The sequence below is a fragment of the Littorina saxatilis genome, linkage group LG8 (assembly GCF_037325665.1).
Source record: "Littorina saxatilis isolate snail1 linkage group LG8, US_GU_Lsax_2.0, whole genome shotgun sequence".
Classification (NCBI taxonomy): Eukaryota; Metazoa; Mollusca; class Gastropoda; order Littorinimorpha; family Littorinidae; genus Littorina; species Littorina saxatilis.
In genome coordinates, this window is record NC_090252.1 from 51,463,250 (window position 1) to 51,476,003 (window position 12,754).

A 12,754-nucleotide genomic window follows, 5' to 3' on the forward strand; every position below is an offset into this window, starting at 1 on the left:
CAATGGAAAACCCACACAAGAGAAAGGATGTTAGACTTGTTACAAGAGAAAATGAGGCCATCAAGCTGACATCCAAACCACAGTATCAAGACTTTAAATACTTTCATGAACAGCTGTATGGTATCTTAATGAAAAAACTTGTAGTCAAGCTTGACAAACCAGTATTCATAGGCTTTACTGTGCTAGAGTTGTCAAAACTGTTGATGCTTGAGTTTTTGTATGATTATTTGAAACCAAGATATCCCAAATCGAGAGTACTTTACACAGACACAGATTCATTCTTACTTGACATTCCAGCGGATGACATTTACAAAGATCTAGAAGCTGAAAGTCCTGCAGTAAAAGGAAAAGATTCTTTTTATGACACTTGCGACTACCCTAAAGAATCACCATTGCACTCAAATGTTAACAAGAAGGTTATTGGAAAGATGAAAGATGAAATGAATGGGAAGATAATTAAGGAGTATGTTGGATTGCGTGCAAAGATGTACAGTGTTGCAAGTGAGAAAGGGGTGGTTAAAAAAGCAAAGGGTGTAAGCAAACAGGTTGTAAAGTCGAGCATATCGCATGATAACTACAAGGAAGCACTGTTTCAGAAGCGAGTGTTTCACCATGACAACCCTAAGATCAGTTCCGCGCTTCATCAGATCAACACAACTATTGTAAACAAGAAATCTTTAGATGCTAATGACACAAAGCGCGTTTATTCATCACCAGAATATTCTTATGCAATTGGCCACTGGAGGACAAACGCGACTCCAAATAGTCTGAGTGTGTAATAAGAATTTTTGTCAATCGGGAAAACCCGCTATGACAGCTTTGTTTTGACTGCAGCGGGGAAAAGGACGTTGCTTGTGAAAGGGGAGTGTTTGTGAAAGGGGAGAAGGCTTTGTTGAGTTTCAAAGCAGCCACCAAGTACACTTGTCAAAGCTTGATTCAATAAACAAGTCATTTGCATAAAGTGCACTCGGTGGCCGCCTGAAAAGGCAGCCTAAATATTGAAGCGTAGTGAAGCGTAGTGAAGCGTAGTGAAGCGTAGTGAAGCGAAGCGTTGAAACAGAGTGACCCAAGCCGCCGGTTTACCAGCAAGACCTACCGTTCACGCGTGAACGGTACTATTTTTAGAATCCTAGAATTCTTGAGAATGTTGGAGCTGGCTTGTTTCTGGTACATGAGGATCTTGTTTCCAGATGGAAGCAAATTCTGGCACTTGCAGCATGCTCTTAATGTTATTTAGCTTGCTGTAAATAAAACGAAAGGGGAGACCAACAGCAAAAAATCCAGGATATCCATAAAGAACACCTGCAACGGCTCGTAATTTCCGTGCATGAACATCGGAATAGCCTGTTTTTGCTTTCAACCAGTCAGCCCAAGTTTCTGTTATTCTCCCTTCTTTCCTCTCCTTCTCCTGCCAGTTTTTACACAGAATTAAAAAGTTGCCAAACTGAATGTAAATCATCATAGTCTGTGCATCTTGTCTAGCTAAATTTCTCACTCCTTTGTTTAATCTTTCTACCATTTCGTCTTCATTTGATGGGTTTTCAAATAATTTCTCAGAAAAAGCTTCTCTGGAAATCGTTGTTTTTATATCAGCTTGATTAGAAATCAGATAATTGTGTAATGCCTGTGGAGTTGTGAGATCATTTCTGCTTTTCTTTACTCCTGTTTTTTCTTTGAACAACTGCTCAATCTTTCTTTTCGGCTTTTTAGGTAATTCTATCGGCCCTTCTTTTACAGCTTTATCTACAATTTGCACCATTTCTTCAAAATACTTCCGATTCTCTAACAAAGTTTTCTTCTCTTCTTCTGTCCAAAATTCTGATGGTGTTGGTGGTGGAAGAGGAATTTCCTGAGCTTGCTCAAAAGCCATACTTTCTGAATCTAACAGTTTTTGGTTAGCTGCTTGCGCTTCACTAATTTCCTGAGCTAATTCTTGTGAAGAAATACTGTCTTGAGACATGAGATTAATCAACAGAAACACAAATTCAAACACTTCTCTCACAGAAAACTGCCACCGCTTCCAACAAGTCTGAACAGCACAACCACCAAAGTAATATGACAAGATATCCCAGCCCCGTTGCTAGCCACAACAAAACATTAGGGTGGACGTGACGTAACTGTTGCTATCACATGATTTAATCTTGTCTTGCCATTGGAGGAATATAGAAGACTAGCTTGCGGCAGGCTGGCTGTTTGTTTTTACCAGATCAATACGGTAGTCTTGGGCTTGGCTACGACGGGCAGATTGGATTAATATTTCAATGGAAACTAAATTTAGCGTTGTATCAGAGAAAGGGAGAATGTACGTTCTGGGTTACTGATTCCGACAGACCCGGCATTGGTTCAAAACAACCTTACTTTACTGTATTTTTTTTTGTATGGATTTATGCAGTATTTTTCTGATTTTGTCGCATGTTTCATTTTAGTAAAAGTTTAGTCCAGAAGCCTATTTTGCGTTAATATTTAGGGTCTGTCGGAATCGGTGAGCCAGAACGTACATTCTCCCTTTCTCTACATGGTTTCCGTTGCTCCCAATATGAAATAATGATGTTTTATTAAAAAAAACTGACAGCGCAACTGATCACGTACTTTGAATGGCATATGAACATGATGTAGTTAATATACACAGATTTCCGTTGCTCCCAATATGAAATAATGATGTTTTATTAAAAAAAAACTGACAGCGCAACTGATCACGTACTTTAAATGACATATCAATATGATGTGGTTAATATACACAGATTTTGTTTCTAAACAGATATTGAGTAAGTTAGCACTCATAAAGCCAGTTAATAATCAACACAACACAATACAAAGTAGAGTGGCTTACGTTTGCTATAAATGTAAAGTAAACATTTCCTTGTCAGTTGTTGTCATGTAAGTCTAGCTGTATTTAGCTTCATTTGTTTCCTGTTTCCTGTTGCAATATTCTTGCATACACTTCTTATTGTCTATTCTTGCTAAAAACTATGCAGTTTTAATGCAGTGAGAGACAGGAGAATGAGAGTATTAGTCATCGCTTAAAGGTCACTTGCAGAATGCCATTTCAACATTCGACGATCTGTTCTGCATGAACTATCATTATGTTCATCTTCTTGAAATAAAACAAATCTTTACCAGGCTATTAAATTCCTGATGATTAAATACTGGTGAAGTGATGTATAAATAGGTACCTTGATTGACTACCTGAGTAATTAACCGACTGAGTGTCGTGCAAAAAGTACGTTATGTTAAGTTTTCGCTCTGTCAATATATTTCTGATACTGAAAACCTAAACTTATTGGAAAGAAACGCCAATTTCCTTGTACGTGTGGATAATGAATGTTCTGTTTTCATATTCTTTCTTGTTTGCGATGTGTGAATTGAATTTGAGTTTTCATTTTTGCATTGAGAGAGAGAGAGAGAGATAGAGAGAGAGATAGAGAGAGAGAGATAGAGAGAAAGAGAGAGAGAGAGAGAGAGAGAGAGAGAGAGAGAGAGAGAGAGAGAGAGAGAGAGAGATAAATAGAGAGGCGGTGGTGGAGGTGGTAGGAAATAGCCTTTATAATATGCATTAACTTATTAAGATCGACTTTCGGCAACAAATTTCACAGAAATAGTACAAATGAAGAAATTAATTTAAAGGAATCGTTTGGGTCGACTCAAAGTAAGTCTCATTGAAAAGAAAAACAATTAAAGATGTCGAAATACACAAGTCATCAAACTAATCAATATATAGGCCCCATTCAACATCACATTTTTGGGAACACTTATGAAATATTGCCTTCTATTTGTCACACTATTTGAAGGAGCATATAATAATGCAATAATGCAAAATATTTATATAGCGCATGTATCCAGGGTTTAACCCTGCTCAAAGCGCTGTACAATCAAAATACTACGACAACATAACATAACGTACAATCACACACATATCAATGAATAACTCGTTGCTCTAAAAACATTATTGAAGGAGCATACAGGCTTAGTCAAACTTCCTTGTAAAACAAGAGGCTTCGTTGCATTCATTGAAATATTATACTAGCGAGAAGAAGTCGGAGCCGGAGCTGTCACGTGATGAACTTTGGACACCAACAACCATCAGAAAGTTGGTCGTGTTATCCTTCACCCAGTTTATACAAAACAGGTGTCAATTCGACATGAAGTTCCTCAACACCTTTCTGCTTTGGCTTAACTGCCTATCATACGCCAGGAACCAAGGTAAGTGAGATTGTTAAATTCGTCTTCGAATGAGGCGTGCACTGTTGACCTGCAGGTTTCATTTTTGAAAATACAATATGACCCATGTTATGTTTCAAAATAAGTATATTCAGAACACGTACTTTACCAAAAAATTTGATAATGTTAATTTGTGTTTGGTTTTCATGTCCTGTCATCCTATTTGGCTATGCTGGGGGGAGTGGGGGTAGTATCACTTACAAACAAGTATTTTATCATTATTACAAGCAAATAATGATTTTTTTTCAACAGCACCAGAGATTGTCTGTCCATACTACGTTCCTGAAAACACGAACGTGACTTGCTTGTGTGAGAAACCAAGAGCTGTACAGGGAGACCCTCGCATATGGTGGCAAGAAGATTCCCAGGGAGAACTGAAACTGACCAATGTCTTGCGAAACCAGAGCAATACAACTTTCTCGTGTGTCATGGAGCTGATTAATGGTACTGTCACATTTTCGTACTACTCTCTACGAGTGGCATGTAAGTCAACATTTATCTTAGTATAGAATATTGAGTTAAATCAACGTATTTAAACGTGGAGACATTTTCTTTCTTTTCTATGCATTGAGTTTATTTTCTATTGTGCAAAGAAGACAGACACTTGTCTCGAGGTCAGAATTTCACCGGAGGGAGAAAACACAGTTTGGCAAATACGGTTCGTTAATGCCGGTTTATATGTCAGTTTTCAACGCAGGTAGTCAAGCCCCACTTTTTCACGCATACATATGTTTTGTATGGACAACAAACACAAAAACTCATGGCTTATTTCTCTAATGTCTTTCTGAAGATGAGTTGTTACATATAGTGTGGTCTCTTTGCAGATCCTCCAAAAGAAAGCCCAGTTATACGACCAGAACCGTCGGACCATGACCTCCAACCAGGAGACAACTTGACCTGTACGGTCATAGGCGGGTATCCTCCCGTTGACACAGTCCATTTCTACTGTGTAAATCCTTCTCTGCCTGATGGAGATGATGACAGTAATGGAATAGCTGTGTCTAGTCTTGTCACCTTGAACTCTACTGACTCTGTCAACAACAGCATGACTTGCTACTGCAGGGGGAATTGGACCATCAAGCCAGAATATTATCAGCTCACTACTATGGCTGTGTACACAGTTGCAGGTATTGGATCACATGCAGTTCATATGATGCAAATTGCCTAGTGATTTGTGTCTAACAATGAGTATCGATATAGCATCATCATCATCATCATCATCATCATCATCATCATCATCATCATCATCATCATCATCATCATCATCATCATCGTCGTCGTCGTCGTCGTCGTCATCAACGTCATCGTCATTAACATTATTATCATGATCATGATGTCATCATCATGATGTCATCATCATGGTGTCATCATCAATATCATCATCAATAAATTATTGTGTCACATGATTAAAAGACAGTTTATTGGATGGAGTAAATATATACCTAATGCTGGCGCACACAATGAATGCACTTTCGAATTCCTCCATTTTGTTTTCAGATTTTACTGACTTTTTTTTATTTTTATGAGCTGCAGCTTATTATCCCCAGATTCTGTGATGGTAGTTGGTAAATCCGGATTTGAATGTTACTTAAAATGTGGCATTTGCCCTCTGGCGCAATAAAACCTGTGTATTTCAAAATGAAAACAGAACAATATGTATAGTGCCATTCAAATCACCAGAACTCGTTTCAACACTGGAGGAACTGAACACTTCTTGTGGTTAATAAAAAAAAACTCAAGTTAAATGTCGTATCATATTGAATATAGGTTCATGGCTTTGATATTTCACCTACAAACTACCCCCCCCCCCCCTCCCCCTTTCTCTCTCTTTCTTCGTCTCTCCTTGTCTCTCGCTGCCTCTCTTTATATCCCTCTCCCTCTCTGTCTATCTTTCTCCATCTGTCTCTTTCTCTGTTTGTCTGTCTGTCGCTTCTCTGTCTCTCTTGTGCTCACTCTGTCTCTCCCTGTCTCTGTCTTTCTCTGTGTCTCTGTCTGTCTGTCTGTCTGTCTGTCTCTCTCTCTCTATTTCTCTCTCTCTATTTCTCTCTCTCTCTCTCTCTCTCTCTCTCTCTCTCTCTCTCTCTCTCTCTCTCTCTCTCTCTCTCTCTCTCTCTCTTTCAAGTGTAAATTAATTTTTTTTTTTTTTTTTTTTGGGGGGGGGCGGGGACGTAGCTCAGTTGGTAGCGCGCTGGCTTTGTAGCCAGTTGGTCGCTATCAGCGTGGGTTCGATCCCCACGTTCGGCGAGAGATTTATTTCTCGGAGTCAACTTTGTGCAGACTCTCTTCAGTGTACGAACACCCCCGTGTGTACACATGCATAACATCCCAAGTTAACAGCGAAAGTCTCAGGGCTTGGAAAACACGAAGACACGCATGCATTATCTCTCGTCTCTGATTATCATGATCGTATTTCGATACTTTGACGAGACAAACCCAATGCTGGTGTGTCGAAGAAGACAGCCACAGCGGGTTTGTTCGAGTCAAAGCATCACACCATATCTTCAGCGTATCACTAATACCTGTCCCAACATAGACCAGTTGGTCTAAGAGGACGTTAAACCACAATAGTCAGTCAGTTAAGTTAATTTGCTCTTTTTTGTTACAGTACCAGCAGACAAGAGATATGATCCTTCACGGCTAGCGATCTATCTGTCTCTTTCTACGTTAATTTGCTATTTTTTGTTACAGTACCAGCAGACAAGAGATATGATCCTTCACGGCTAACGATCTATCTGTCTGCTCTTCATGTCTTCCTCATCATCGTTGTCCTCATCGCTGTCATCACAAGGCGACTTCACAAACGCCAACACAGAAGGAGACAAAGCGAACGAGTTATTCATAGAAACGGTATGCCTTCTTCAAACTGTGAAAATATGTCCGTGTATTTAAGCGAAGCTGCTGATTCTGGTGGAGAAGGGGGAGGTGGGGGGGGGGGGGGGGTATTGGAAGAGAGAGAATTGCGTAACCTGAATCTTTGTCCGTCGATAAAGCAGTCAATGTGTTGATCCAAAAGCAAACGAGAGAGAGAGAGAGCTAGCGAGAGAGAGAGAGAGAGAGAGAGAGAGTGTGTGCGCGCGCGCGTGTGTGTGTGGTGTGGTGTGTGTGTGTGTGTGCGTGTGTGTGTGTGTGTGTGTGTGTGTGTGGGTGTGGGTGTGTGTGGGTGTGTGTGTTTTCGTATGTGGGTGTGTTTTCGTGTGCACGTCTGTGTGTAAATAAGTGTGTGTGTGTGACAGAAGTTATCCTAGGGGGGGGGGGGGGGGAGTTGTCCTAGGGGGAAGTTGTCCAGGGGGGGATTGTCTGGGGGGAAAAGTCCAGGGGGGGGGGGGGGTATGTCCGGGGAGTTGTTGTCCTGATACGGTGACAGAACAAGCATAATGAATTGATACAGAGCAATTTCAATAATTCCCTCCTGAAATAACTGTACTTTGTCGTATGTAATGGTTCCAGTGTGTATTTTGTTTGCAGCACAAGATTCAGAGGGCAGTGATGTTTCTGAATACATCGACTCTAACCTGTACATGGATGCTGACCAATATACTAACCATCAACAACAACAACAACAACAACAGCTATCTGCGCAGGAATCTTCACAAGACAATCAACAGCTTCAACCACCTGAACCTGATGAGCCTTGCGTCATCACTGTACACACCCCTCAGACCCCTGATTACACTGACGTCAGTGACGATGAGCAGTCTGTTGATGCCGATGACAAGCCAACCACTGAGCAAGAACATACTTCTCTGACAGAACATCTGCAAGGCATGTCACTGCCTGAAGTTCCAGTACTTCCGAGAGAACACAGCCAGGACAGACTTCAAGTACCAAGAATACGTCCCAGACCCAGCACTCGAGAGCAACAAGCCTTAGACAAAGCTGATTTGACTGAAAACAGCGACGATGAGCAGAATGCTGACGTTCAACCCAACACCTATCGAGACCTTGCTGTTCCGAGAGAACACAGCCTGAACAGACTTCAAGTACCAAGAACACGCCTCAGACCCAGCACTAGACAACAACAAGTCTTAGATAAAGCTGACTTGACTGAAAACAGCGACGATGAGCAGCATACTGATGTGGACAATCAACTCAACTCTAAACAAGACCCTCCTGCTCCAAGAGAACATGTTCAGAATAGACCTAAGCCCCCACTACCCCCCAAACCCAGTAAAGCTGACTTAACTGAAAACAGCGACGATGAGCGATACACTGATATCGACAATCAACACATCAACGAGCAAGACCAAGTTGTTCTGAGAGAACAAGGTCAGAAAACACTACTTTCCCAGGGACCAGTACATGCGGTACCTCCAACATTTAGCGCTAAGCTGAACGAAGCCTTGGCAAGCGCTGACTCAACAGAAGACTGCAGCTCTGCTCTGCATGAAGATGTGGATGAACAATCGAACTGCCGCAGCAGGCAACAAACCCCACAGCAACATTTACAACAACACGGCCGGCGATCTCAGTTTCCTGACGCTGGAATTTCCTTGACCTGTCTGGGACAGAAGGGTCTTGAGCAGCCTGATCCAAGCCAGCGAGAAGAGAGTGATCTGAGTGTTTCTGGCACAACCAGCACACCAAGGAATGAATACGACAGGACGCAGCAGCTGAGCAATGCTGAGCAATACATGTACACAGATTTTAAACCAACGTCTTCCAATAGAGCTGATGAGTTGATAAGCAGTGCGACCAGCGCGCCAAGGAACGAATACGACAGGACGCAGCAGCTGAGCAATGCTGAGCACTACATGTACACAGATTTTAAACCAACGTCTTTCAATAGAGCTGATGACTTAATGAGCAGTGCGACTAGCGCATCAAAAAACGAGTATGAACAAACGATTCAAGCAAGTGACGCTGACCACTGTTTTAACGCACCTTTGTCTAATAACCATTCGCTGGGTGATCTTCAGGGGGATGAGTTCCAAGATGACTATTATCTTCATCGTATTTCTGAAAATCCCGCTGATGATATTGACGAGTCGGCTGTTTGAGTGATTGATTCACACACACACACACACACACACACACACACACACACACACACACACACACACACACACACACACACACACACACACACACACACACACACACACACACACAAACACACATGTACACACACACACACACATATATATTATACTCGTACCGAAAAATTAATGGGAATTATATTTTTACCATGGTGTTTTCTAAATGTGTTACCGATGTCATTCCGTGTAGGACTTTGTAGTCTTAAAGAATGGTGCAGGTATTCACACACCAATAGAACAATAACGTAATCTCTGTTTGTTTGAAGAACATGTTCGGGTTATGAATATTTTTGATGTGAGAACTTGTTTATTTTTGTTGACACGAATTTGTGGACAAATGGTGAATTCTTTTATGTTGAGTTTTTATAGTTGACTGATGCTACAGACTGACTTGTTACACATCGACATTGATAGTTTTATTCTTCTTCTTCTTCGTCGTTCGCTAGATAGTTTTATTATAAGAACTTTTTCTAATTCCTATTAACTCGATGTTCTTTAACTATATTTATATATAAATGCATATTGTAAAGCAGTATCCATTGTTAGAGGATCTTCTAGTAGCAGTGTTCAAATGTCGAAGCTGCTTTTCCCAGTTTTACCTAAGAGACCGACTGTATATTGTGTTACTGTATTTGTCAGACTTGATTGTACCAAGTCCCTACACATGTTGTAATGCGCTTAGAGCCAAATATTTTTGTTTTTTGTAAGGGATAGGCGCAATATAAATACACTTTATTATTATTATTATATTATTATTAAGATTTAATTACATTCCCCATTATGAAAGAATGTGTTGCTTTTGTGAGAGGAAAGATAAGAGATGGGTTTCGATCCTGCGATGATTGATAGCTATATTTATAATGTTGTATCTGTAGCCTTTAGATATGATCACACATTGTGTTGCTTGTATGCATGTTCATCGTCCCTTTCTTCCATGTTGAGTTGTTCCTTATGCTGTATTATCAATATGTGAGAACAAATATCAATAGAATAAATCGTACACAACATAAAATATAGGCAAACAATCAGACAGACACACACATACACACACACACGCACACCCACACACACGTACACAGACACACGTACCGTCACAGACACACACACATAGACACACACACACATAGACACACACACACACACACACACACACATACACACAGAGACACACACACACACACGCACACACACACACACACGCGCACACACATGCACACACGTATACACACACACACACATACACACACACACACACACATACACACACACACACACACACACACACACACACACACACACACACACACACACGGTGTATATAACATTGTAAATATGTACAGAGATTACGGTAACTCATCGATTTTGTCGTTATTGTTGTGGTTCTTGTCATCCCTTGCTTTGCTTTTGATATTTTTTGTATTGGTTCATTAGGGTTAGAATTTACCTGATTTTGTTTCAGATTTGAAGTACTCTTAACAAAAAACCTGCAAACTGTAATTCACTATGGATGTTTGTTTCCTTTGCCTTTGAGTAGAATTATAATCTTGTTTCCCGAACAAAGAACATGCCAGTGTTTTGTTACACTGTGATATGGCCTAATCAACGTACTACTTCCTCGTGAATAACGGGATTTTCCTAAACTTATTTCCCTGAGTACATTTCATTTCGATTCCCTGTGTTTAGTAATCATGTTGCTTTTCTAATGTGCTTACTTAAAGGCATACTCCGTCCCATAAACACTTAAAAAAAATGTGTAATCTGCTCACCTTCTTGCTAAGCTTTTTTATGAAAGAAGGGCTTACCTCCAGCTGGTCACATACCAAAAATCAACATCTGGACAGTTTCATGTGTAGGGTAAATGTGACTTTTTTTAGATTGTCCAGATTAACACCGGTTTAGTTCAAATTGTAATGCTGTTGTTGTTAATGATTGATGTTTAAACGTTAGTTATTTGAATTGTACAATGTTTCATTTGCCACCTTTTTTCCATAACTTCTCTGTTTACTTTATTTGTTTAAATATACTGCCTGCATGCAACGATAGTTTGGTTCACTTTGTTCCATAATGTGTGTATGTGTTGGCCTATTCTACGGACTATTTCTTCGTTACACACCCGTGTTCCGCGGACCCAAGAATTCACCGGACGTCCGCTGAATTTTTTTATGGCTGAATCACGTTCACACAGCCAATCTGGAGACCCCCTCAAAAGGCCCGCCAAAACTGCGATTTGTCCGCAAAAGTCGTAATTTTCAATCTTCGTGTGTTAACCTTCATACAAATCAAGCTTTGGCCTCTCAGCTGTGAAGTGTTGTTTATTGGTTTTCACATCTACTTATTATCACTAGTTAAATGAACAATCAGGGCACTCTGCTAATTACAAATCTGCTTTACTTTTTCTTCTAAACCGATTAGTAAACGAGTCCTCAAAAGTGGGGTCTTTTGGTGCTAGTCCTTGGAAGTGCCTGTAAACAACACTGTGTGTGTGTGTGTGTGTGTGTGTGTGTGTGTGTGTGTGTGTGTGTGTGTGTGTGTGTGTGTGTGTGTGTGTGTGTTGTGTGTGTGTGTGTGTGTTGTTGCATTTCAACACTTGTTTTGTATGAATGGGTCGATGTCCCTGAAAGCATGAAACATTTGTTACATGACGTTCTACTGTTTCATGTTGCAGCAACTGTGCTCATAAGCTTAGTTAGTGTCCCTGAAAATAAACCCATCATGATTCAACTCAAACCAAATCAGTTTACTTTGCTAAATGTTCAATCAATGTCTCTCCCTTAGTCATAAACAGCATTGATAATATTTTCCGGTCACGGTGAAAGCGTTAATAGAATCAGGATGAGTCACGTGACAGATGGTTGTGCGTTATAACAGGAAGCAATTGCAAAGTGTGTCTTGGCGACAAAAGCGCTTTTACCCGGAAATTATTCCATTACAAATGTCCAATCGTAAATTTTTCTTTTCGATTGAAATAGTATCTTAACAGAAAGTAGGACAAATCCAATATCAACAAAGCTTCGGAAACGTTCCCTTTATCCATGCAAAAATCTCAAAAAAGTTGTTGTCAGATACGTTTAACTAAAGATCTTTGTGATGAGACCGTTTATTGTAAAACCAGTTGTATGGCTGGAAAGGCTATCTATTCCCCTATTATATTCAGCAAACAGATTGAATTTAATATTGCCGTGTCTATATAGTGTACCTACAACACAGACAACCCGAACAATTACATTCCCAAAATTAAGGTTCCCGCGACAAAACAGCTGAAACAGAACAAGATGTGGATGTTGTTGGAAAGAACATTCCCATTTGTATCTACAACTGTCAGTTTTGTTGACCTATATTTTCAATCGATGACGTTGTCACATGCTGAACGGTGTAGGTGTCATTCTTCTCAATAAGTACTAATAATAACACTAACATGTATTTGTACACACACGCAAGAAACACAAACTCAACGTAGGTGCTAATACCTCAGGCACAAAATATCTAGTTTAAGCTCTCAC